The sequence below is a fragment of the Neoarius graeffei genome, chromosome 28 (genome assembly GCF_027579695.1).
Source record: "Neoarius graeffei isolate fNeoGra1 chromosome 28, fNeoGra1.pri, whole genome shotgun sequence".
NCBI lineage: Eukaryota > Metazoa > Chordata > Actinopteri > Siluriformes > Ariidae > Neoarius > Neoarius graeffei.
Genome location: NC_083596.1, coordinates 38,101,493 through 38,129,115, shown reverse-complemented (window position 1 = coordinate 38,129,115; position 27,623 = coordinate 38,101,493). Strand labels below are relative to the sequence as shown.

General features: G+C 42.6%; 1 protein-coding gene across 2 annotated transcripts in view; it reads right to left on the bottom strand.

The window, feature by feature from the left end:
• specc1 (sperm antigen with calponin homology and coiled-coil domains 1) overlaps nt 1-27,623 on the bottom strand; it is a 268,966-nt gene that overhangs the window by 224,343 nt on the left and 17,000 nt on the right. Inside the window, exon 1 of one of the 2 annotated variants that reach the window (XM_060912648.1) lies at nt 11,461-11,562. The exons of the other annotated variant lie outside the window; for it this stretch is intronic. The gene's annotated coding sequence lies outside the window, so the exon portion shown is untranslated. Of the gene's footprint in view, nt 1-11,460; nt 11,563-27,623 lie in introns of those variants that run through there. 2 annotated transcript variants of the gene reach the window in all.

Below are 27,623 nucleotides of genomic sequence, written 5' to 3'. Positions count from 1 at the left end.
ATTTTTCTTGCTTCCAACACATCAACTTCAAGAACTGACTGTTCTCTTGCTGCCTAATGTATCACCCCTTGGCAGTCGCCATTGTAATGAGAAATTCAATGTTATTCTGTCCACATTCACTAGATATGAGCAAACGTGCGCTCTGATTGGCTACTCTACTACGAGGCTATGAGCTGATATACCGTGAGTAAAGAAAAACAAAATGGCAGAGTGTGGTGCTGAACCAACCGAGGAGGAAGTAAAAACTCTACCTGAAAACAAAACCCTAAAAATTGTCATCGAGCAGCATTGAAACTTGGTGGTCGCACGGTCTCCAGTGGCGACTAAAACCTGACCAAGGCCACTAAAAGTTGAGGTTTGGATTTGAGAACTACGAAAAAAAAAAATACAACAAAAATTGTAATATTGGAGTACCTTTCTTTTCTTTGCTTTCCTTTCCTCAACTCTAAGTTTGTGAATTCTAGTAAAAGTTTAGCTCTAAACTGCAAAATTCAAAACCAGTCGTGAGTTTTCAGATCGCCCCACTGCTGTGTCCGAAATCACTTACTATACAGTGGACTATATAGTGAGTTTGCCATTCTGTAGTGCTGTGAGAATTATTACACCCTATACAGTGGACTCATAGTATCCCGCAATGCATCGTGAAAAGTAGTGTACAACCGATGGTCACTAACCAACCAATATACCGTCACGCATTTTCACAGAGCTCTAAAAGCTGTTTCGTAAGGACCGTAAAGTATTTTAGATTGAGTACGGCAGTAGTTTATTTTTCCTTAACACAATGGACATGGGACAAATTTATAAGTTGTGGCGCGAAAATGACAATAATATTGTAGTGTGTTGGGGTGAATGCACGGAGGAAGAAACACGTTATAAAACAGACATTCAAGCACAATTAATAATAGTAAGAGAATAGAAAATAAACTAAAATAGAATAAGACAGATAAAATACAAGAATAAAAGTTACAGTTCAGAGTGAGGAATTAATCAAAAGTCTCAAATTTGATTTAATAAAAAGGCAGCGGCAAAGAAGAAAGTATTCAGCCTTGATTTAAAAAGAACTGAAAGCTGCAGGTACTTTGTATTGATTAATGTGGGAAATACGCTCAGTATAATATGGAATTATCAAAAAAATACATGCATGTATTTATTATTTTGAAAACCCACCATGTTTTAATGGTGTGACAGTAATGACGTAAATAACGGCGCGGCGGAGTAGTGTCCGAAAGTGTTTTTTCATTTTACCAATGAGCTCACTATATAGTCCTTTAAATATAATTCCCTTGATAGTGAGTAGGGAGTAGTGAATGAGTGAGTGATTTCAGACACAGCACACAACTTTCTCAAACTCTGACCTTTCCCATGATTCATTGCTGCGTGCGTCATAGCTCAAAGATGGCTAAAAGATGGTTACACGGGTCCGATTTTCTGACGTGCTCTGGGGATAATATGATCAAAGTGCCCCATCCATCTACCCTCACGGAATGGATCGACGACATGAAGTTGTGTCCCGACGTCAGCTACGTTGACATTGTCAATTATTTTATTCTTAGTGAGGGCGTTGATGGCGAGGAGCTAAGGAACTGCAAAAACACGGAGGCGCACAATTATCTACACAGTAATAAAACTGGCAAAATTATGTGTAAAAGAGAGGGCGAGTTTGTTTGCTTAAAGGCTGAGGTTGAGCCGAGCCAGAGCAAAAAAAAAAAAAGGGAAATCCTGCAGTCATGCAGATTCTGTCATCTGGAAGGTCGGCTGTGTCAAAGTAGAGCGACTGTATTATTGTACTGGTTTACTAATAATGTAGTGTTTATATATTGTAAGTCACTTTGGACAAAAGCATCTGCCAAATACCCTAACCATAATTACAACCATATTAACCATCAGCACCTCGCTCTAGTCTAATAGAACTCTACCAGCCCACTGTACTGTGATGTCTCTTGTATCGGCTCAAGAAGCAAAAGCTCGGTCAGAGAAGCACAGGCTAACTGTTTTAATGCAGATGCTGTCAAACTTTGGAAAGAATAAACACACCATACTAATAATCCCTTGTCTATGTATTTGTCCAAGCTTCTTCAACTTCTTAACTACCCTGATCATTCCAGATATTGGATGGTATTTGTAGGCTGTTTGTTTACACTAGTCGCTCTTGGATTCTCTTGGCTGCAGGCACTTATTGTTAGTCGCTTTGAATAAAAACATCAGCTAAATGATTGTAAAGTTTGAATCGTGTACAATATCTAAACAACAATTACATAGACAATTACCCTGTTAGGGTTTCCCAAGGCAGACAGGTCCTAGGTGACAGGCCAGACCAAGAGCAGTTCACCAAAAAAAACCCTATGGAGAAAAAATCCAGGACCGTGACGTCGCCCGGTAGGACGCAGCCGGGGCCCCACCCTGGAGCCAGGCCCGGGGTTGGGGCTCGTATGCGAGCGCTTGGTGGCCGGGCCTTTGCCCATGGGGCCCGGCCGGGCTCAGCCCGAAGAGGTGACGTGGGCCCGACCTCCTGTGGGTTCACCACCCACAGAGGTAGCAGTAGGGGTTTGGTGCAGTGTGGATTGGGTGGCAGTCGAAGGCAGGGGCCTCGACGACCTGATCCCCGGACACAGCGGCTGGCTGTTGGGACATGGAATGTCACTTCGCTGGGGGGGAAGGAGCCTGAGCTTGTGCGGGAGGTTGAGAGGTACCGGCTAGAGATAGTCGGGCTCACCTCCACGCACAGCTTGGGCTCTGGAACCCAGCTCCTCGAGAGGGGCTGGACTTTCCACTTCTCTGGAGTCGCCCGTGGTGAGCGGCGGCGGGCTGGTGTGGGCTTCCTTATAGCTCCCCAGCTCAGCCGCCATGTGTTGGAGTTTACCCCAGTGAACGAGAGGGTCGCCTCTCTGCGCCTTCGGATTGGGGAGAGGGCTCTTTCTGTTGTTTGTGCCTACGGGCCAAATAGCAGTATAGAGTATCCGGCCTTCTTGGAGTCCCTGGGAGAGGTACTGAGGGGTGCTCAGACTGGGGACTCCATTGTGCTACTGGGGGACTTCAATGCTCATGTGGGCGATGACAGTGACACCTGGAGGGGCGTGGTTGGGAGGAACGGCCTCCCCGATCTGAACCCGAGTGGTGTTTTGTTATTGGACTTCTGTGCTAGTCACAGTTTGTCCATAACGAACACCATGTTCGAGCATAGGGGTGTCCATAAGTGCACGTGGCACCAGGACACCTTAGGTCGGAGGTCGATGATCGACTTTGTAGTCGTGTCATCTGATCTCCGACCCTATGTCTTGGACACTCGGGTGAAGAGAGGGGCTGAGTTGTCAACTGATCACCACCTGGTGGTGAGTTGGATCCGCTGGCGGAGGAGGAAGCTGGACAGACCTGGCAGGCCCAAACGTATGGTGAGGGTCTGCTGGGAACGTCTGGCCGAGCACTCTGTTGGGGAGGTCTTTAACTCCCACCTCCGGGAGAGCTTTTCCCAGCTTCCGAGGGAGGCGGGGGACATTGAGTCTGAGTGGACCATGTTCTCTACCTCCATTGTGGACGCAGCTGTTCGGAGCTGTGGCCGCAAGGTCTCCGGTGCCTGTCGTGGCGGCAATCCCCGAACCCGGTGGTGGACACCGGAAGTAAGGGATGCCGTCAAGCTGAAGAAGGAGTCCTATCGGGCCATGTTGACCTCCGGGACTCCTGAGGCAGCCGACGGGTATCGGCAGGCCAGGCGTGCTGCAGCTCGGGCAGTTGCGGAGGCAAAAACTCGGAACTGGGAGGAGTTCGGGGAGGCCATGGAGAAGGACTATCGGTCGGCCTCGAAGAAATTCTGGCAAACCGTCCGGCGCCTCAGGAGGGGGAAGCAGTACTCTGCCAACACTGTTTACAGTGCGGGTGGGGAGCTGTTGACCTCGACTGGGGACATTGTCGGGCGGTGGAAGGAATACTTTGAGGATCTCCTCAATCCCACCGTCATGTCTTCCACTGAGGAGACTGAGGCTGATGACTCAGAGGTGGACTCGTCCATTACCCAAGCCGAAGTCACTGAGGTGGTTTGCAAGCTCCTCGGTGGCAAGGCACCGGGGGTGGATGAGATCCGCCCTGAGTATCTCAAGTCTCTGGATGTTGTGGGGCTGTCTTGGTTGACACGCCTCTGCAACATCGCGTGGCGGTCGGGGACAGTGCCTCTGGAGTGGCAGACTGGGGTGGTGGTCCCTCTTTTTAAGAAAGGGGACCGGAGAGTGTGCTCCAATTATAGGGGAATCACACTTCTCAGCCTCCCAGGGAAAGTTTACTCCAGGGTACTGGAGAGGAGAATTCGACCAATAGTCGAACCTCGGATCCAGGAGGAACAATGCGGTTTTCGTCCTGGTCGCGGAACACTGGACCAGCTCTATACCCTTCATAGGGTGCTCGAGGGTTCATGGGAGTTTGCCCAACCAGTCCACATGTGCTTTGTGGATCTGGAGAAGGCATTCGACCGTGTCCCCCGTGGTATTCTGTGGGGGGTGCTTCGGGAGTATGGGGTTCGGGGCTCTTTGCTAAGGGCTGTCCGGTCCCTGTATGAACGGAGCAGGAGTCTGGTTCGCATTGCCGGCAGTAAGTCAGACCTGTTCCCAGTGCATGTTGGACTCCGTCAGGGCTGCCCTTTGTCACCGGTTCTGTTCATAATTTTTATGGACAGAATTTCTAGGCGCAGCCAGGGGCCGGAAGGAATCCTGTTTGGGAACCACAGGATTTCATCTCTGCTTTTTGCAGATGATGTTGTCCTGTTGGCTTCTTCAAACCAGGACCTTCAGCATGCACTGGGGCGGTTTGCAGTCGAGTGTGAAGCGGCTGGGATGAGAATCAGCACCTCCAAGTCCGAGGCCATGGTTCTCGACCGGAAAAGGGTGGCTTGCCCTCTCCAGGTTGGTGGAGAAGTCCTGCCTCAAGTGGAGGAGTTTAAGTATCTCGGGATCTTGTTCACGAGTGAGGGAAGGATGGAGCGTGAGATCGACAGGCGGATCGGTGCAGCCTCCGCAGTGATGCGGTCGCTTTACCGGTCCGTCGTGGTGAAGAGGGAGCTGAGCCAAAAGGCGAAGCTCTCAATTTACCGGTCGATCTACGTTCCGACTGTCACCTATGGTCATGAGCTTTGGGTAATGACAGAAAGAACAAGATCGCGGATACAAGCGGCTGAAATGAGTTTCCTTCGCAGGGTGGCTGGGCGCTCCCTTAGAGATAGGGTGAGAAGCACAGTCACTCGGGAGGAGCTCGGAGTAGAGCCGCTGCTCCTCCACATCGAGAGGAACCAGCTGAGGTGGCTCGGGCATCTTTTTCGGATGCCTCCTGGACGCCTCCCTGGGGAGGTGTTCCAGGCATGTCCCCCCGGGAGGAGGCCCCGGGGAAGACCCAGGACACGCTGGAGGGACTATGTCTCTCGGCTGGCCTGGGAACGCCTCGGTGTTCTTCCCGAGGAGCTGGCCAAGGTGTCTGGGGAAAGGGAAGTTTGGGCTTCCATGCTTAGACTGCTGCCTCCGCGACCCGGTCCTGGATAAGCGGAAGAAGACGAGACAATTACATAGAATTAATGTTGTTGATTAATCAACTTCTGGGGCATATGTTAAACACCGTGGGGTTTTATTTAAGTAAAAATGGTTTTAAATTGTTTTGTGTTCAACTAGAGGAAATTTAAGGGCCACTTTATTTTGGCCTGGGCCACTAAGAATTCAGGGATACTGGCCTGAGTGGCAACCAAGCACTGAAGTTCATTTTTAGCCCTGATCAAGTATTTCAAAGAAACATAAATAGCTAAAAGAATATAGTTCCCCCCCCCCATATCGCCTGTTCCACACTCCAGGCCAGTCGGTGGCAGTAATGCACCTTTATGTTGGCTTGCCAACCGCCAAAAAACCCTAAAGAAGAAGCAGCCACCCCCCCCACCCAAAAAAAAAGGAATAAAAGTATTTGATGGTAAGAACTTTTTTTTTTTCCCCAAGAATTATTATTATAGGATTTTTCACAAATTGTTCCTGTAATTTTGCTGGTTTCTTTACATTCCAAGTGGAAATGACTTTGTTGGACGTTTTGTGTGTATACCAGCAGGGAGGTCCGTATCATGAAATACCGTGACCGAGGTCTTGAAAATATTGACCGAGGCCTCAGTATTTTCAAGGTCCGAGGTCACGGTATTTCACGATACGGACCGACCTTAAGCTGGTAAATAATACATTAATTTTTTTCTTTACCAAATTCTAACAGAAAATGAGAGCGCCCAAAAGGGAAACCATATTTAGAACAAACCTGCTACAAGCTCGTCAAAAACCTGTTTGACAAGCTACGTCAGCTCGGAATTTTCCATTTAGGTTTCGACAGAACTTCCCAAAGGCATCGAGGTCATAGGTCATCTTTTTTGTTGTATTTTCTGCCCTTTGCTCCTCAATAAACTACTGGATTTGCTCGGCGTTAGCAACAGTTACAGGTTTTCGGCTTTCTCCTGAAATGTTTTCTTTTATTTTGTCATCATCAGGGTAGTAAAACTCACTTTTGCTGTAAACACTGTCGTTATCGCTATCCATGCTGTAAAATTTATGCTAATTATACTGAGAAATGCGAAAAATAAAATGTTGACAAAAAATTGCTACTATGTTGTTTGTTGTTGTGAACGAGTGAGTCGCGAAAAGGTCCGTAACCAGGGTCTGGATTGTAGGATTCCGGACCGCTCGTGAGCCAATCATAGCACATGATTTGATGGAAACCAGACCACAAAAAAAGTTTTTATTTATTGAATTTGCAAAAAATAAAAATGCTCCGTTTCTCAAAATCCAGTGAATGTAGATAGAATAAAACAGTTATTCCATTCAATCTCATCATACACGGCTCATAGCCAGCTCAGTGCTACGCACCTCGTTGGCTGTCAGCTCATGTACGACTCGATTTTGTGGAATAACTTAATTATTAACTTCACCCATCAGTGGTCATAATGTTATGGCTGATCAGTGTATTTGCCACAGAGTACAAAAAGACATGTGGATGACTCTATAGCTGCACGCACAAATTACATCAATATAGCACACGCCTGACTATTATTGAAAGTCAGGATCGATGGGGAAAAAAAAAGCCTTCAGAAAACAGCCTTTAAATTCTCTATTACACATTGTCATTACACACAATCAGGAAAGTATGACTCATTACTAATCAAAAAAGTGTTTTGTTTGTAACATCTTTCCGATCTATACAGCAGGTGGAGCAGCAGAGATGTGATATTTAAATGTATGAAAGTGTAAATTTTGCGTTTGTAAAAATTATGTACAGTGGTGCTTGAAAGTTTGTGAACCCTTTAGAATTTTCTATATTTTTGCACAAATATGACCTAAAACATCATCAGATTTTCACACAAGTCCTAAAAGTAAATAAAGAGAACCCAGTTAAACAAATGAGACAAAAATATTATACTTGGTCATTTATTTATTTATTGAGGAAAATGATCCAATATTACATATCTGTGAGTGGCAAAAGTATGTGAACCTCTAGGATTAGCAGTTAATTTGAAGGTGAAATTAGAGTCAGGTGTTTTCAATCAATGGGATGACAATCAGGTGTGAGTGGGCACCCTGTTTTATTTAAAGAACAGGGATCTATCAAAGTCTGATCTTCACAACACGTTTGTGGAAGTGGATCATGGCACGAACAAAGGAGATTTCTGAGGACCTCAGAAAAAGCGTTGTTGATGCTCATCAGGCTGGAAAAGATTACAAAACCATCTCTAAAGAGTTTGGACTCCACCAATCCACAGTCAGACAGATTGTGTACAAATGGAGGAAATTCAAGACCATTGTTACCCTCCCCAGGAGTGGTCGACCAACAAAGATCACTCCAAGAGCAAGGCGTGTAATAGTCGGCGAGGTCACAAAGGACCCCAGGGTAACTTCTAAGCAACTGAAGGCCTCTCTCACATTGGCTAATGTTAATGTTCATGAGTCCACCATCAGGAGAACACTGAAAAACAGTGGTGTGTATGGCAGGGTTGCAAGGAGAAAGCCACTGCTTTCCAAAAAGAACATTGCTGCTCGTTTGCAGTTTGCTAAAGATCACGTGGACAAGCCAGAAGGCTATTGGAAAACTGTTTTATGGACAGATGAGACCAAAATAGAACTTTTTGCTTTAAATGAGAAGTGTTATGTTCGGAGAAAGGAAAACACTGCATTCCAGCATAAGACCCTCATCCCATCTGTGAAACATGGTGGTGGTAGTATCATGGTTTGGGCCTGTTTTGCTGCATCTGGGCCAGGACGGCTTGCCATCATTGATGGAGCAATGAATTCTGAATTATACCAGTGAATTCTAAAGGAAAATGTCAGGACATCTGTCCATGAACTGAATCTCAAGAGAAGGTGGGTCATGCAGCAAGAGAACGACCCTAAGCACACAAGTCGTTCTACCAAAGAATGATTAAAGAAGAATAAAGTTAATTTTTATATTTCTGCTTAAATATGACCTAAAACATCATCAGATTTTCACACAAGGCCTAAAAGTAGATAAAGAGAACTAGAGATGCACCGATTGACCAGCTGCCGATCAGAATCGGCCGATTATCACATGATCGGCCATGACTGGTGGCCAGCCGGCCAAAATTAAAATACAGAGACTCAGATTGTTGGCGCGCCCGCATCTAAGACGCACTATTTCGAATAATGAACGCATTGTCGAGAGGGGCAAGGGCCAATACGGACGAGAGCATTTTATACCCTATTCGGAACGTTTCGTGGCGTATTACAGACAGATTCCGCGATGTTTCAATTTGCAACTTCAACGTAAATTCAACCAATCCCCGCGAATTTAGGGAGGTGTTGCAATTATATCCAATCACCGCAACTTTCCCGCAAATTTGACCAATCATTGGCGTCGTCTTGAGGTGACGTCGACAAACTACCTTCTGCCTTACTTCCAGTGTTGCCAGATTGGGCGGTTTCCCGCCCAGTTGGGGGATTTCAAGTGCATTTTGGCAGGTTTTGAACATATTTTGGACTGGAAAACGTCAGCAGTATCTGGCAACACTGCTTACTTCCGTGTTTCCATTCAAGAGAAGCGTGTGCGAGTTCAGTGTTTATGTAGGCTTAAATTCTGTTACTGAAAGTGTGTTATGTTTACAGTGAAGGACTGTGTGCACTTTATTTTTTTTTTACTTAATATAAGAAATTAAGGGATGCCAACATTTTTGCCAAAATGGCATTTTATTTTCCATTGTTTAGGCAGCTTCAGCATCATACTGTGAGATTCTGTTCAAATTTTTTTTTTCTTCTATGAAGCCTGAGCCATTTATTTTATTAGTTTATAATTATTGTTTAATTTAGTCTTCAGGAGAGACTGCCTGCACACAGTACTAGTATTAATAGTTTTTTTTTTCTTGCATGAAAGCTGAGACATTTATATTATATTTTAGGTAACTTCATGTTGTGCTGTGAGGTTCTCTGCACTTTAACTTTTGAACCAACAGGTGCATTTGGATAAGTAAAGCCTATTTTTCTGCATTTTTGTAGTCCTGGTAATCTTTTATATTGGTAAAGATGTTTATAGGACCATTTCTCAGTGTCTTTGTTTTTTTTAATCAATAGTTTTTCAGTAATAACTTAATATTTAACATATCACTCAATTTTAATCACAAAAAGAGAAAATCGCAACAATTTCTCGCAACTTTCACTTCCTCCCGCAATGTAATCGCAACACAAACCTAAAAAACACCGCAACTTTCATCGCAATTTTTTGGAAAAACCCCCGCAACATCAGACATTTTAGCCCGCAACAGTCACAAAAAAGGCCCGCGAAATCCTGGGGGGACTGATATCACTTGACTTCATGGTCTCAATATCAAAAATCTTGCACAAATATGCAACTTCCAACATAATTATCTGGATATTCAACAGATTTCAGCATCGAATGAATTTGTTTTGACCGCCGCCATATTGAATATACATCGGGCCCGTTCGTGTATTTCCGCCGCCCCGTTTGTAGCGTCCCAAGCGAGTAAAACCTGATCCAAGTCTTTCGCTAGGTGGCGTCTTACAGTCTATGTACGAATTCGAAAGAGACAAGAAAACATGGATAAGAAAAAAAAATAAAAATACATCTATTTTGTCATTCTTCGGCAGAAAGAGAATACATTCACCTGAAAAAACTGATACCCCTGATACCCAAGGTAATTAGTCATACTAGACTTACAACAACAACTACTACTGCAACATCAACTACTACAACAGCAACCACTACTACTACTACTACTGCCACTACCACTGGTGACTACTACTATAGACCTACACCAAACTGAAAACAAGTTAATAAAATAAATTATAATTTACAAGGAGGAGATAATATAGATGTGATATATAGTGGCCTGTGGTTGAATTCCAAAATATTGCCACTGATTAAACAATATCTCAATATATTTGGTTGAAGCACTGATTTTTGTAATCTACATTGCTTCATATGGCTTCTAATACAAAAAAAAAAAAAAAAAAACAGAATTGAGAAGAAAAAAAACAGCCCCTGGGCTGCCCCAGCTGTTCATTGGGCTCGCTTCGCTCACTAGGTTCGCTTCAACTGAAGGATAATCACTGGGCCCCCCATTGTAGAAATGGGCCCCTGTTTTTTCCCAGGAAAAAACCTGCAAAACAATCTGAGTTCTGAATTCTAGTGCGATTGTGTTGCACTTGCGCAGAACAGTGTCAGTCCTGCGCGCCTAACGAGCTCCGGCGCGCACGCCGTTAACAAAGAACACCTGTCTTTATAAAATATGACATAATGGCATATGGCAGCATGACTGAAAATTATTTTTGTATTTTTTGTTACTGAATGTGGGAAGAAGAAAAGGGCTGTTCCATAAGGGTTAAGTTTTCAGACCTAAATATGAAAGTGTGTTCCAAAGCAATATACATACATGTCAACCTTTGGTCAATCAAACCTGTATAACCAACCTCCAAAATCCGTATTTCCCTTATAAAATCCGTATAAGATGCAAATTAAAATAATTTACCTAAAATTTGAATGATAATTAACAATGATATATCCCAGTTACTTTTTATTCAATATTAATAGACCAGTTCACCCATATCGCCGCGCATGCGCAGGGGTCAAAGGTCGAGGCCTCATCGGAGATGAAAACATGGCGGCAAACAAGCCAAACCTTAGCAAAAATACGCCTTAAGGAAGAAGGCAGAATTGCAGAGGCATATGAGAGAACGGGGATTGCCAACTACCATGGGGGTAGAAGAGTTAAGGGCGCTTGCATATGCCACAGATATTTTGAAAATCCAGCCTTTACCATCCAAGGAAGACGAAGAAAAATCGAGGTATGCACCCGGTGATACTGCCACGCCCACTGCAGTTTTTGACAGGTCAACGACTCATAGTTATAGTTCTATATCTGACACGGAGAAATAATACAAGTCGTGCTGCCTACCAGATTACAGTCATCTGTTTTATTGTATCAGTACTAGTATCACTTACTATACTCATCAGTCATGTACTTCAGGTACATCTGACCCTCAGCCTGCTGCCTCAACAGCTGACCTTGCTATATCAACTTTGTCCAAACCTGACTCTCCACCGAAAGGCAGGAACAAACCAGCAGCCAAAAAGACCAGGCGAAGAAAGACCTGAAAGGACAGAGGGGACATAACAGAAAATGATGACAATAGCATAGGATGTGATCAGTGCTATAAGTGGTATCATTGGAGGTGTGTGGGCTTTGATGTTTGCTGTCTTGATAATGACTGGTTATGTTCAAATTGCTCAGATTGTTAAATTGTAATGTTACTGGTGAACTTCTCGCATGCAGGTCTTTTGTTAATACTTATCAATAGTTCATCAGAACTTCAGTGTTTTTATACCATTTAGTATTACTTTATCATGTATTATCATGTAACAGTGTCCCCACATCGAGCCTGTAGCCTCCACCACTGTTGACGTGCTCTACTTCTGCTCGTTTAGGAGGCCTTAACCTTTGACCTTTCCCACAACTCCTTGCGCGTTGCCGTGTTTGTGAACTCGTCTATAACAATAAACCTTCAGAATGAATACAAAGCTCCAATGTTTGACAAAAACACAAAGTGTTATCAGCGTAGTTACGAAGGAAATACTTCGTTGTTTGGAGACAGGTTTCACCGAGCGGCTATTATGCGCGAGACTTCATATTAGCCACAAAGTCAGGAAAATCTGTTCGTAAAATTACGTTATAATGACCAAATACAATAAAAAATATTTTTCCAGTCTCACCTGTGAAAGGTAATCCCGTGTGATCTCGTTTGGATGGTAAACCTGTTGGTACAGTTAAACGCAGCACATGAATGAGGAATCTTTATTCTCGGCTACTGTCTAGACGCTATACCAGAGACGGTTGAAGAATCTCCACTTTGCCACATCCAATATGGCGGCGAGGATGACGTATGATTCTACGCAGAAGGCGGCGTCTATGTTTATATGTCTATGACTTCACGGTTGGCGGGATTCTCGCAATGCGGTGTGCGCATGATCAAAAGTGGAACGAAGTCTCGCTACCACAAGATAACGCGCGACTTCATAAGACTCTTTACTGGCTGTCTGTGGTGTACAGTACGTTTGTAAATGTTATGCGCTGTTTTATCATCGTGGGAATTGATTATAGCTCTAAATAAATATTGAAGTTTTTTTTAAAGAATCCGTATAACTTTATTTATACGCCCGTATACTACGTTTATTGAATCAAATCCGTATAAAATACGGACATTCCGTATAGGTCGACATGTATGAATATATCCAAATATAGTGCTTTTTTTGTGCCAGATATTGGATGTGAAAAGAAGAAAATGTTTGTGGTTGTGTGAATTTCCCATTACAGGAATTAATACGTTAGCCTATTACCAAACATCTAGTTAGATTTGTACAAAGAGAGAGAGAGAAAAAAAAATGCCTTTGTTTGTTTTACAACCTTGGTTGCACTTGATTCCATTGGAAATTACTCTACAAATTAGGGCTGTAACGATATGCGTATCGAAATCGAAATCACGATACGCAGAGCCACGATCCGTATCGCGATACAAGAAGGCAGAATCGCGGTACACCCTTTCAGACTTCTCCTCAGCCCAAAAACAGAGGCGCTTCCAAACTTCAATTTATGAATACTTTACTTTTTATTTAAATTACATTTTAAACTTACTTAAATTACTTTTTTTTTTAATATCTATTAGTAAGTCGTTTTTTCGCCGACCTGCGACAATCTTCTGCGAGTCACGCAACGTCCACACTCGCCACTGGCAGAGCATTCATTTCTTTTAAGCGGTCGCCATTCTGGTTGCGACGCGGGGAGCGAATCTGTAAACAAGCAGCTCACTGGCTGGCCAGGTGTGCCACAAGCCAATCACAATCACTTGACCGGAAAGGCATGCAGTGTTGCCAGATTGGGCAGGTTTAGGTGCTTTTTGGCTGGTTTTGAACATATTCTGGGGTGGAAAACGTTAGCAATATCTGGCAACACTGAAGGCATGTCTGCCTGGGCGGAAGCCTTCTGCGGCAGTTACATTTTGACACGCGAGCAATGTTTCACCATAAAAATTCCGTAATTTCCATCTGTTTTCCGCGATCACAGAAAATCATTGGCCCTATGAGAGTGAGACAGTGAGAGAGCCACCCCCCAAAAAAAATCTTAACGGATTTACACGATTTGGAAAAATTACTTTTTCAGAACCGAAAAAAAAAACAGAGCTTCCGGCTCAACAGTATTATTTTGAGAAATAAAACAATCTTTGGATATACATTTGTTCATTTTTGCATACATATTACTCACTCTCTGCAGTGGTCTGAATTATTTGTTATTAAATAGTTAATGTAAGTAAGTAAATGTTAATAAGTCAAATTTACTACTTTAAAAAAAACATTTTTAAAAAAATCGTGGGCGTATCGAATCGTGGGTCAAAAATCGCGATACGAATCGAATCGTGAGTTGGGTGTATCGTTACAGCCCTACTACAAATACACATTTGACAAAGATGATAGAATGGCTATGGTATAAGTATGACTGGAAATTATTTTTGTATTTTGATACTGAATGAAGAAATGGGTTGTTCCATAAGGCATAAGTTTTCAGATCTAAATAGGCTTATGAAAGTGTGTTCCATAGCAGTAGGCAAATAATATATGAGGGGGAAGTTGTTTTTGTGCCAAATATTGGATGGGAAAAGAAAAAATGTTTGTGTGAATTTCCTATTTCAGGAATTAATATGTTAATACCAAACATGAAGAAAGATTTTACAAAGCACAATTTCTGTTTGTTTTCAACCTTTGAGGTGTTGAAAATTTATTACTGAAAATCTGGCAGAATGTTCTATTAAAGAAAAGATAAAAAGAAAATAGTCTTTGCGTGTGCTGTGAAGTGGTTTGAAAAAATGAAATCGAAATCGGCCAAAATCGGTATCGGCAGGTCACACTCCATGGAAAATCAGAATCGGCCCAAAAAATTGAAATCGGTGCATCTCTAAAGAGAACTCAGTTAAACAAATGAGACAAAAATATTCTACTTGGTCATTTATTTATTGAGGAAAATGATCCAATATTACATATCTGTGAGTGGCAAAAGTATGTGAACCTTTGCTTTCAGTATCTGGTGTGACCCCCTTGTGCAGCAATAACTGCAACTAAACGTTTCCGGTAACTGTTGATCAGTCCTGCACACCGGCTTGGAGGAATTTTAGCCCATTCCTCCGTACAGAACAGCTTCAACTCTGGGATGTTGGTGGGTTTCCTCACATGAACTGCTCGCTTCAGGTCCTTCCACAACATTTCCATTGGATTAAGGTCAGGACTTTGACTTGGCCATTCCAAAACATTAACTTTATTCTTCTTTAACCATTCTTTGGTAGAACGACTTGTGTGCTTAGGGTCGTTCTCTTGCTGCATGACCCACCTTCTCTTGAGATTCAGTTCATGGACAGATGTCCTGACATTTTCCTTTAGAATTTGCTTGTATAATTCAGAATTCATTGTTCCATCAATGATGGCAAGCTGTCCTGGCCCAGATGCAGCAAAACAGGCCCAAACCATGATATTACCACCACCACCATGTTTCACAGATGGGGAAAAAGGTTCTTATCTCATGGACATTAACATTAGTCAATGTGAGAGAGGTCTTCAGTTGCTTAGAAGTTACCCTGGGGTCTTTTGTGACCTCGCCAACTATTACACGCCTTGCTCTTGGAGTGGTCTTTGTTGGTCAACCACTCCTGGGGAGGGTAACAATGGTCTTGAATTTCCTCCATTTGTACACAATCTGTCTGACTGTGGATTGGTGGAGTCCAAACTCTTTAGAGATGGTTTTGTAACCTTTTCCAGCCTGATGAGCATCAACAACGCTTTTTCTGAGGTCCTCAGAAATCTCCTTTGTTCATGCCATGATCCACTTCCACAAACATGTGTTGTGAAGATCAGACTTTGATAGATCCCTGTTCTTTAAATAAAACAGGGTGCCCACTCACACCTGATTGTCATCCCATTGATTGAAAACCCCTGACTCTAATTTCACCTTCAAATTAACTGCTAATCCTAGAGGTTCACATACATTTGCCACTCACAAATATGTAATATTGGATCATTTTCCCCAATAAATAAATGACCAAGTATAATATTTTTGTCTCATTTGTTTAACTGGGTTCTCTTTATCTACTTTTAGGACTTGTGTGAAAATCTGATGATGTTTTTGGTCATATTTATGCAGGAATATAGAAAATTCTCAAGGGTTCACAAACTTTCAAGCAACACTGTAGAAAATCACTGTAGAAATGCAAAACCAATTTTGCTTTGTTTAAAGCATCTTTGACCACATGCTCACATAAGTCCAGCCTTAAAGATCACGTGTAACGTACTAAGTAAAGTTCAGTGCAGTAGTTAGTGGTGGTAAGACACATGACTTGCGTGTGGTGAGTGTGTGTCTGTAGCCTATATTTGATCCTGCTGCAGTGTTGCATTGCAGGAGGGAGAATATCATGTAGGGCAACAGGAACACTGCAGTATACACAACGAAAAGAGAAAGTTCTCTTTAGTGCCATCATAAAACCGGCATGGCCAGTGATATGTAAACAAATTAAACCTTAAGTCAACATTCATAAGAGCAAAACTATAGCCCATCTCAGATCCAGAATCCAAGCTTAGTAACCTAGTGAAATGAACAGATGTTGCCACACTACTATGAATCTTCAGTTTTTAAACCACTAATATATATGGGTCCGACCAGAAACTGGTCTCTCATTTGGGACATTATGGTCAAAAAATAAATTTTCTAATTTTACTTTTTTTTTGCATTTACCGAACACTCGGTGTTCCTTTTGTCATGTTTAATAAGAATAAAGATAGCATCTTGCTTTATCTGGCCTCCACTGTGGAAAATATTTTGATTACAATTCTAATGCTTTTGTAAAATTGATTTCCATATAAAATAACTCCATCATGAAGAATTAAAGCCCCTCCTTCACAGATGAGTGAAAATATTGAATAAATTTCCTCTTTTTGATTGCTTGGGTTAAAAATGCCAAGTTATAATGACTGAATTGATTATTCATGTAAATATGAATAATATGATACATTTTGGGGATTTGATATGGCGAAATAGGACACAATGGAAAAATCAAGAACACACCGGAAAGATGAGAATAACGGCGGTGGTAAAAGAACAGCGACTGTACCGGCTGAAGGTCGCGCGGGTCTCTGCTGCGTAGCGGTGGGTATTGCCAAGGACCTCATGATACGATACGCATCACGATACTTGAGTCACGATACGATACTGTGATATATTGCGATATTCTACATAGTTCACTGAAAAATGTAAACTGCATTATGCATCTTAAAATCCGAGTTGTATGTACATCAGATGATAGTGATAATTAATGGGACAAACTGAGTCAAAACAATGTAATTCAAATTATCCATGCCATTTTATTGTAACTATACAAGCGCAAGTTACAGCATATTTGCAGGAACAACACACTGTCTGGAACACATTGAAAAGTGCAGTGTGCATCTTAGTCTCCCTGAGCACAATTATGAAACAAAGTGCAGTGTGGGTCAGTGTCCACACACTGAAACTGAATTGAAACCTCAGTGAATCACGTTTCTTCTGAACTTAGAGTAAATACTCAAAATAAAATGCAGTGTCTCACACACACTAAAACTGAAAATGCAAAATAAAGTGCAGCTTCTTGCCTTTGGCCTTAAATGACAAAATTAAGTTCACAGTTACAGTAAGTCACACATCACTGAAGTAGACGGGAGGACTTTGGCGCTGTTCAGTGTAGTTTGCTTCGGGTCGGGTTTCGGTGGCTCCGGCTGAGCTAATATGTCGGGGTGGTGTCGTGCTAAGTAAGTTCGCAAGTTTGTTGTGTTACCTGAATAACTAATTGGAGCGAAACAGGTTTTGCAAAGTGCGTACTCTTTGTCCAGCTCACTGTTTTTTTCCTCCTTTCCTTTGGAATCCAAAGTGCCTCCAAACATCTGCCTTAAAGTTCGGCGGCGTCTCTAGGTTTACATTAACAGCCATGCTTGCTTGTTTTTTTTTTCCTCACTGCAACCACCGGGGAAAAAAGAGAAGACGAAGAGTGCCTTGCAGTGAGGTAGCGGCACAGCGACACCTTGCGGAGCGGAGGTGCGGAAGTCGTACTGGATTTACAACCCGTCTGAAACATGATTTATTATTTGAAAAAATATCGATATTCAAATTTTGAGTATCGATATTGAATCGGAAGACAAAGTATCGCGATATATCGCCGTATCGATATTTTTGCCCACCCCTACTGCTGCAGCGTGTGAGCACCTGGACATCACTACCGCACCAGACGGAGCGCGAGGGGGGGGCGGGGCAAAATGTCTGGCCGTAGATTCTATCCAAAGTTCGATCTAAATTGACCATGGTTGCAAAATATTGGCCAAAAATACGCAAACACTCCGAAATATGAATGTAAGATGAAAAAGAAACATTCTATTGCCTTATACTGCAAGACTAAAACAAAAAACTGTCAAAACTCACCTTTTCAGTGATAACGTCCGAACAGATCACTCGCGTAACAGAAAGACCGCGAATGGAAGCACGATCAACTTCTAACTGTTGGAGTGGAAAATTCCATTCTACACATGCAAATTGTTAATGTGTGTCCTTCCCCGCACACAAATAACACGCTACGGTAAAAAATACAGCACAACTAATTTTATAGCTCAGAAATTCATACAAGACCAGCTACCATCATAACATATTCTGTAAGAAACATATTCTATACCTAACTTTCAGCTTTCGTTTTAAAAAACAAAATCGCAGATTTATAACTACAACCCTGATTCCAAAAAAGTTGGGACAAAGTACAAATTGTAAATAAAAACGGAATGCAATAATTTACAAATCTCAAAAACGGATATTGTATTCACAATAGAACATAGACAGCATATCAAATGTCGAAAGTGAGACATATTTTGAAATTTCATGCCAAATATTGGCTCATTTGAAATTTCATGACAGCAACACATCTCAAAAAAGTTGGGACAGGGGCAATAAGAGGCTGGAAAAGTTAAAGGTACAAAAAAGGAACAGCTGGAGGACCAAATTGCAACTCATTAGGTCAATTGGCAATAGGTCATTAACATGACTGGGTATAAAAAGAGCATCTTGGAGTGGCAGCGGCTCTCAGAAGTAAAGATGGGAAGAGGATCACCAATCCCCCTAATTCTGCGCCGACAAATAGTGGAGCAATATCAGAAAGGAGTTCGACAGTGTAAAATTGCAAAGAGTTTGATTATCATCATCTACAGTGCATAATATCATCAAAAGATTCAGAGAATCTGGAAGAATCTCTGTGCGTAAGGGTCAAGGCCGGAAAACCATACTGGGTGCCCATGATCTTCAGGCCCTTAGACGGCACTGCGTCACATACAGGCATGCTTCTGTATTGGAAATCACAAAATGGGCTCAGGAATATTTCCAGAGAACATTATCTGTGAACACAATTCACAGCGCCATCCGCCGTTGCCAGCTAAAACTCTATAGTTCAAAGAAGAAGCTGTATCTAAACATGATCCAGAAGCGCAGACGTCTTCTCTGGGCCAAGGCTCATTTAAAATGGACTGTGGCAAAGTGGAAAACTGCTCTGTGGTCAGACGAATCAAAATTTGAAGTTCTTTATAGAAATCAGGGACGCCGTGTCATTCGGACTAAAGAGGAGAAGGACGACCCAAGTTGTTATCAGCGCTCAGTTCAGAAGCCTGCATCTCTGATGGTATGGGGTTGCATTAGTGCGTGGCATGGGCAGCTTACACATCTGGAAAGACACCATCAATGCTGAAAGGTATATCCGGGTTCTAGAGCAACATATGCTCCCATCCAGACGACGTCTCTTTCAGGGAAGACCTTGCATTTTCCAACATGACAATGCCAAACCACATACTGCATCAATTACAGCATCATGGCTGCGTAGAAGAAGGGTCCGGGTACTGAACTGGCCAGCCTGCAGTCCAGATCTTTCACCCATAGAAAACATTTGGTGCATCATAAAACGGAAGATACGACAAAAAAGACATAAGACAGTTGAGCAACTAGAATCCTACATTAGACAAGAATGGGTTAACATTCCTATCCCTAAACTTGAGCAACTTGTCTTCTCAGTCCCCAGACGTTTACAGACTGTTGTAAAGAGAAAAGGGGATGTCTCACAGTGGTAAACATGGCCTTGTCCAACTTTTTTGAAATGTGGTGTTGTCATGAAATTTAAAAATCACCTAATCTTTCTCTTTAAATGATACATTTTCTCAGTTTAAACATTTGATACGTCATCTATGTTCTATTCTGAATAAAATATGGAATTTTGAAACTTCCACATCATTGCATTCCGTTTTTATTTACAATTTGTACTTTGTCCCAACTTTTTTGAAATCGGGGTTGTACATTTTTTATATGGCGTAGTCATTTTAAGTTACTACTTTTGGTGAGGTAGTGGCCTTGACCTTGAGGCTTTCTGTTTAGATCAAAACACACGATCGTATTGGTTTGGGGTGTGCAGAAAATGGAGTTATAACGGTGATCAAATATTTTGCATCATGTTTTATTACAGTTATGATTATTCTGTGAGCGCACCAATCCTTAGGTGGATAAAGTTACAACTTAAAATACAATTAGTGATAACTGTAGACTTTTCAGTGGACTACAACCTTTTTAAGGGAATGCGATGTAGTCAACCATTTATCATGTCCCAGATCAAGCCGCTATTTTTCCACAAATTTGCAGAATTTTTGCCAAATTCTCAATAGAGTATTCACATCAAATATTTAGTTTTATCTGTATTATTTCTTTCATCATTTTATTTCAAATTAAAACCAACATCACCATTCAAAACCGTATAGTTTACTGACTGCGAGTATATTTAGTGGGGTATCCCCCGCAGTACCCAGTTTCTGAGACAGACCCATTTATATTTATTATTTTAGACTGGATTCGCATTTACTTGTATGTCCATGTTAGTTGTTATTGTAACGACGCACGAGTGTGTATACGGAGTGGTGCCATGTCACTATTTATCAACCTGTGCATTATATTTGACAAAAAGATCACGTCAAATGATGATTCTGAATGTTTTTTAAACACCTATTTATTTCTCCAGGCCCCGTCCTGTGCTGTCCTGCCTTTCTCCTGGTTTTCATCCATGTTGTGGCTCTTGTCATAGTTTTCTGACGTCAAAGATGAGTCACACAACAAATGACAAAAACACAGTTGCATGTCTCCGAAAATATGCCTTGAAACCGACTGCAAAAGTCAGATTTTATTTCAGGCTTTTTCATTTGTGGTTGAGACTGCAGAAATCCTTCCCATTCAACTTGGACAGGCTGAAAATCTGATCCGAGTTGCCTGATTATTTCAACACAATCCTAATATTTCACATGGTACCAGAAAACATCGGTCATTAATACATATTATGGCATTTTGCAAAAGCTCTTACTGTCAATAATGTACAACATCTCTTTCATCATAAAAACATATGTGCAGTGATACAGAAAATACACACCTCTGAATGTAAAGGACATTTAAAAAAAAAAAAATCAAGTGAACTTCTCAGTCCTCCATGAGAACATGTTTCAGAGACAAACATCTGTCCTACTGATGACAACCCACAACCAATTTCTTTACACATCCCCTTTTTTCCAGAGGACTATAGATAGTTTTCACATGACGTCACAGAGTCAGGGATTCCCTAGTGGCGGCCATCTTGGGGGTCCAGCTTACCATACGGGTGACTGAGCACACATTGTAACACGCGAGTACAAAGTCTTCAAAAGAACCCAAGCAGGCTATTTAAAGCTAGCAACGGTGCACACCTGTTGTATTCACGGCTGTCGTAATAGGTCAGATGATGAAGTCAAGCGGAGCTTTTATGGAATTCCCACTGTACGGGAGCACGAAGGTGAGCAAACAAACTCAGCATACAAAGGAGAAATCTATGGCTTGCGAGAATCAACCGCAAGGATAATCAGCCTTCCAAACACAGCAAAGTCTGCTCCGATCATTTTATAAGTGGTAAGTTGTTTAAATAAACAATCAGTTGTGTTTAAGTTTATTTTTGGAAACCAAAACATCATGTGAACAATCTCTGGAGAATGCCTAACGAACTGCTGAGTGTACGTTTACATTGTAATGTACACTTAATATCGCTCGTTTGTCACGTTTCTATTTGAAACTTGTCACTTCACTCACGCAAGGGTCATTTTTGAAAAATATTTTAGGTCTATTCTGTATGATTTGATTTGTGTTTGGGATGCAAACAGCGCGCCTTTTGGCAGATGCCGCCTGAATCGCGCAGATCCGATTTTTTTTTTTAGGGGGGGCGTTGGAGTGTCTGATTATAATTTCAAAGTAAATTCTGTATTAAAATTACTAAATAAGCAAATCCGTTACAGTCCATGAAACAGGAAGTATAAGTATGAGAAAAAAAACAGTTTAAATCGGGAAGCTGCGCACATTTGCGCAGTCCTGCCGCTCAGGCTGCACAAATGTGCGCAGCTTCCCAATTTAAACTGTTTTTTTTCTCATCTTTATACTTCCTGTTTCATGGACTGTAACGGATTTGCTTATTTAGTAATTTTAATAGAGAATTTACTTTGAAATTATAATCAGACACTCCAACGCCCCCCCTAAAAAAAAAATCGGATCTGCGCGATTCAGGCGGCATCCGCCAAAAGGCGCACTGTGAATATATAAAGTTGTATATATCAGACAGCCTTTAAAGTTTGATGAAGTCAGTTTCAGGCTTTGGAGCAGGCTTTGGCAGTTTCAGGCTTTGGCAGCCCTGCATAGTCACTTGAAAATGCATCTTTGTCCACTTCGTAGGGGTCAATTCCCCCAATCAAGGCCAGTTTGGCTGCATACCGTTGTCGTGAGATGTCGTCTAATGTATCTATATACTTCCGTTTGCTTGATTTTGCCGACATTGATCTTTATTTTAGAAAACTGACTATATAACTTCATAAATTCGTCCGAGATAACGTAGCCGGTAGTGGCGATGGTCCGTTTTGTTTGCCCCCCAAAATGGCGGCTGGGGGGGCGTTCCCCGGAATGCCGTGACGTCAGTGAAAACTATCTATTCATAGCCACTCCATTTCCCCTGAGAGTCTGCGTGTACGCGTACATGTGCTTCATTCTGTTTCTGTAATGAGCCCCGTAACAGGAAGTGGACAATGTGACTGGGAAACAGATTTCCCTGTTCATCTCTTACGAAGACGCAAAACGAGCAGAAAGGATAAAGTCACCTTACCTTCATAAGTAATGTTATCAATCGAATCAGCCAGACTTGAGCATGTGCTTTAAAAGGCTGAAAGCTTTTAAATTTGGAGGGAAACCTTTCGTGGCTATTGATGCAGGCTAATGGCTTTTACGCCTGTAAGACACTACTTCAACTAACAGATTTTTAACAGGGAACATGAAAGCCGATTCATCCTTCCAGACCCTGAAATTTTTGCTAATGTGGCCATCAGTTTGACCTCGCTGTAACAGCTGCAGTATTTTGGTGCTATGGAGATCTTTATGGTCGAAATGTGTTACTACAACCAACTGATACTGGAAGATTTTATACACAACACACAAAGGAGTACTTAGTATTCAAAGTGAGCTCTACTGTATATGTCAACAAAATTGTCACAGTTACCAACAGGTCCATTTAACCTCAGGTTATATGATTATCATGACTTAATTATACGAGTTCCAGAGCAACTCACCAAGTAGAATCTTTCACCATTAAAATTCAGAGCACAAACCTTTCAAATACACAAAGTACGTATAATGTCAAGAGCACCATCAATTTGAGCACAGGCACAGTGTTGTAGTCGAGTCACTAAACCTCGAGCCCGAGTCCAGTCTCGAGTCCCCAGTGTTCAAGTCCGAGTCAAGTCCAAGTCATTAAAGAAAATTTCAAGTCAAGTCCGAGTTGAGTCCAAGACTCCAGCCGCACCATTTGACGGTGGCTGTTTCAGCGCCATTAACATTAGTTTGTTCCTGAACAGGTGAATGTGCTTCTCTTTATCAGGGAGTGTGAAGTATTCTGTCAGAGATGGTTGAGAGATGGATGTAAGTGCAGAAGGTGTGTTTATTAATACAAGTGACGACGGTAAACAATTCAAAACGGCAGGCAAAATCATAAAACAGTGAAACAGGCAATAGGTCGAGTGCGGCACAAACAGACTATTGTAGACTCGGCAGAATCAAAGATGAGAAAGAGAAAATCAGGGCTCAGGAAACCAAACAGGGAAATAAAGCTCAGTAATGTGTCAGCAATGCAACTCAATACTTTGCAAAGTAAGTGCGTGCTCACAGTTTTTATATCGGCGCACCGATTGTGCCTTAATCCTGTGCAGGTGAGAGTCGTTTACGGCACGTGCACGAGAGTCCGCTTGGCGTGTGCGCTGTCCGGAGCGCGCCCAAGAGCCTATCTGATGCAGGCACCAAGGCGCACAGGTGTGACACTCTTGCATGAAATTGGTACAAGTCAAGTCAAGTCAACTTTATTGTCAAATATGCTATACATGCTCGACATACAGCACAGATGAAATTTCAGTCCTCTCTGACCCACGGTGCAAACAGGCAGTGCAATAAATAAAAATAAAAATAGAATAATTGAAGGGGCGGCATGGTGGTGTAGTGGTTAGCGCTGTCGTCTCACAGCAAGAAGGTCCGGGTTTGAGCCCCGTGGCCGGCGAGGGCCTTTCTGTGCGGAGTTTGCGTGTTCTCCCCGTGTCTCTGGGTGCTCCGGTTTCCCCCACAGTCCAAAGACATGCAGGTTAGGTTAACTGGTGACTCTAAATTGACCGTAGGTGTGAATGTGAGTGTGAATGGTTGTCTGTGTCTATGTGTCAGCCCTGTGATGACCTGCCGACTTGTCCAGGGTGTACCCCGCCTTTCGCCCGTAGTCAGCTGGGATAGGCTCCAGCTTGCCTGCGACCCTGTAGAACAGGATAAAGCGGCTAGAGATAATGAGATGAGATGAGAATAATTGAAAAAACAAACAGTATAAACACTCTAGATAAGAACTAGACATAGACTAAACACTCAGACAAACAATATAAACAGTATAAATAAACAGTATAAACACTAGATAAGAACTAGACATAGACTAAACAAAAATTAATGTAGATATAAATATCTTATGCCAAATTATTATGACATATTACAAAAAATAAATTAAAAAATCCAAGTCCTCATCTCCAATTTACGAGTCCTAATACAGTTAATGCGAGTCCAAAATTGAGTTATCAGTGCTCAAGTCCAAGTCGAGGCACGAGTCCTTAAAATTAGGGCACAAGTCGGACTCGAGTCCGAGTCCTGGACTCAAGTACTACAAGCCTGGTGTGATCAAAGATAATCCAAGCAAGTTGAAAAAAAATGAAAAGGAGAGCAAAATGAATACGTGTGAGAATGTGATATTTTAAAAACACAGCACAGCAAATCGAAAGTGTTGACACACCTGAATACAGGTTTATTTTAAGCTCATCTCATCATCTCTAGCCGCTTTATCCTTCTACAGGGTTGCAGGCGAGCTGGAGCCTATCCCAGCTGACTACGGGCGAAAGGCGGGGTACACCCTGGACAAGTCGCCAGGTCATCACAGGGCTGACACATAGACACAGACAACCATTCACACCTACGGTCAATTTAGAGTCACCAGTTAACCTAACCTGCATGTCTTTGGACTGTGGGGGAAACCGGAGCACCCGGAGGAAACCCACGCGGACACGGGGAGAACATGCAAACTCCGCACAGAAAGGCCCTCACCGGCCACGGGGCTCGAACCCGGACCTTCTTGCTGTGAGGCGACAGTGCTAACCACTACACCACCGTGCCGCCCCTTATTTTAAGCTGCATTTTTTTAAAATTAATGTCCTAATGTGTCATCATTTCTTTCGTAACAGTTCATTCACAATGACTTGTATGGCAGACGCACCACACAATCCAAGCCTAAAAACAGCACTGTAATTTACAAAAATGTGAAATTGGTGAAGCTTTCTGTGTGAAAGGAGTCTCCGGTCTTAGCACTTACTCAGTAGGTTTCTGACACGCGAGATGCTTCAGGAGAGAAAACCTTGTGGTTTCTCAGTAGCATAACAAGCTCTGTGAAAAACAGAGGCTGGTGACGGAATGACTGTTTATAGCTGTTGTAATGTATGAGGTGCAATCGAAAAGTTCCAGAACTGTTCCTGTTACAAACGGAGTGTGTTAAAGTCATGCGCATGTAGCAGGAGCGAGCAGTAACCTTTGTGAGTCATTATGCCGCATGACATCACGCTGTCAACATCGGGACCTGTGTTACATGCGTTTTTGTGACAGCATGTACGTGTGCATTTGTGATTTAACTATGGACTAGAGAGCAAACATCAAATTCTGTGTTAAACGAGAGGTGAAGTAAAAAGCTGGGTGAGGTGTTTTGAGTGACACTCATGCAACAAAAGGGGCAGACCATCGTCAGTGAGGTCCTACCCCTCTTGATCTACGCATACCACTCAAAACGCCTCACCCGGCTCATAGGCTTGCTGAAGCATTTCAAGGGTCTCCATTGCTGATTCGCAAATGCTTGTGCACTGCGCAAATTGCGCATGTAGATGTTGTTACAAAAACACGTGTAACACAGGTCCTGATATTGCCGGAGTGATGTCACATGACGTAACGACTCACAAGTGTTACTGCTCGCTCCTGCCGCGCACGCATGACCTTTTCGCACTCCGTTCATTCGCAACAGAACATTTTGATTGCACTTAGCAAGTGACAAATAACTTGTCTTGTGGATGTTCCACAACATTAACTGTAGCTATAAATGGTTAAGACCGCGAGTTGGCCTAGTGGTTAGCGTGTCCGCCTCTCGACCGGGAGATCGCGAATTCTACTCGTGTTCGGGTCATACCCAAGACCATCATAAAAATGGTACCTACTACCGTCTGGCAAGGCACGCTGCAATACAGATGCGAGTGGGGAAGTCAAACTCTCATGATTACCAGAGAACTAGCCCCCCACTGTAACCCTAGCTGTACAGGCGACAGGCCGAGGACTATCGAAATGGAGATCGGCGCCGCACCCGTACGCCTTAAAGGAACAGTCCACCGTACTTCCATAATGAAATATGCTCTTATCTGAATTGAGACGAGCTGCTCCGTACCTCTCCGAGCTTTGCGCGACCTCCCAGTCAGTCAGACGCAGTCAGACGCGCTGTCACTCCTGTTAGCAATGTAGCTAGGCTCAGCATGGCCAATGGTATTTTTTGGGGCTGTAGTTACATGCGACCAAACTCTTCCGCGTTTTTCCTGTTTACATCGGTTTATATGACCAGTGATATGAAACAAGTTCAGTTACACAAATTGAAACGTAGCGATTTTCTATGCTATGGAAAGTCCGCACTATAATGACAGGCGTACTAACACCTTCTGCGCGCTTCGGCAGCGCATTGATACGGAGCTCAGATATCAATGCGCTGCCGAAGCGCGCAGAAGGTGTTAGTACGCCTGTCATTATAGTGCGGACTTTCCATAGCATAGAAAATCGCTACGTTTCAATTTGTGTAACTGAACTTGTTTCATATCACTGGTCATATAAACCTATGTAAACAGGAAAAACGCGGAAGAGTTTGGTCGCATCTAACTATAGCCCCAAAAAATACCATTGGCCATGCTGAGCCTAGCTACATTGCTAACAGGAGTGACAGCGCGTCTGACTGCGTCTGACTGACTGGGAGGTCGCGCAAAGCTCGGAGAGGTACGGAGCAGCTCGTCTCAATTCAGATAAGAGCATATTTCATTATGGAAGTACGGTGGACTGTTCCTTTAAAGAGTTGGTTAGTACTGGGACAGGAGACTGCCTGGGAAGACCAGATTCTGGTGTGAGATGGACTTTGACTTTTTTTGATAAATGGTTAAAAAGTATAGCGTGTCCCTCATTAATAAAGGGAATAAAAAAATAAAAATAAAATAAAACTTACAGATGTGCTGGCATTAGAAAATAATTAACGTCTGTGTGGTCACAGTAACTCTGCTTTGTGGATTTTCTTGATTATTTTTCCTATAACGGCACACCTTACATATAAAACACACCAGCAGGGTTCTACACAGAGAATACCGTGGTTTATTAATCAATTCATCGATTC